Source organism: Engystomops pustulosus, unplaced genomic scaffold, assembly GCF_040894005.1.
Source record: "Engystomops pustulosus unplaced genomic scaffold, aEngPut4.maternal MAT_SCAFFOLD_180, whole genome shotgun sequence".
Classification (NCBI taxonomy): Eukaryota; Metazoa; Chordata; class Amphibia; order Anura; family Leptodactylidae; genus Engystomops; species Engystomops pustulosus.
Window position 1 is genome coordinate 217,206 of NW_027285060.1, and position 295 is coordinate 217,500.

General features: G+C 60.7%; 1 non-coding gene across 1 annotated transcript in view; it reads left to right on the forward strand.

Annotated features, from left to right (window-relative positions):
- The first annotated feature begins 283 nt into the window (after positions 1-283).
- Positions 284-295, forward strand: part of LOC140108758 (18S ribosomal RNA) — a 1,886-nt gene continuing 1,874 nt past the window's right edge. The window contains exon 1 of the ribosomal RNA XR_011851238.1: positions 284-295. This exon is cut by the window's right edge and continues 1,874 nt beyond it. This is a non-coding gene — a ribosomal RNA (18S ribosomal RNA).

Genomic DNA, 295 nt, shown 5'->3' on the forward strand with positions numbered 1-295 from the left:
AGCTTCGGAGGTGCTGATGGAGGTGAGAGTCGAGCGCCGCTTCTTGGCTGATCTGAGTGGGGAAAGCCAGCGACTGCGAGAGGGAGGGGGGAAGGAAAGGCTTTTTCGGGTCCTTGGAAGGGACCGCGAGAGCATCTTTCTTGCCCCCCTGCCCTAAGCTCCATCCAATGTTGTCTGCGAGGTCTTCTCTGGCGGCGGAGAAGCGCTGCGGTAGCAGCAGCAACGAGCGTTCCCATGAGCTCACGGAGCCTGACTCCAAGAGTCTACCCCTCAGAGCCCCGGCTACCTGGTTGAT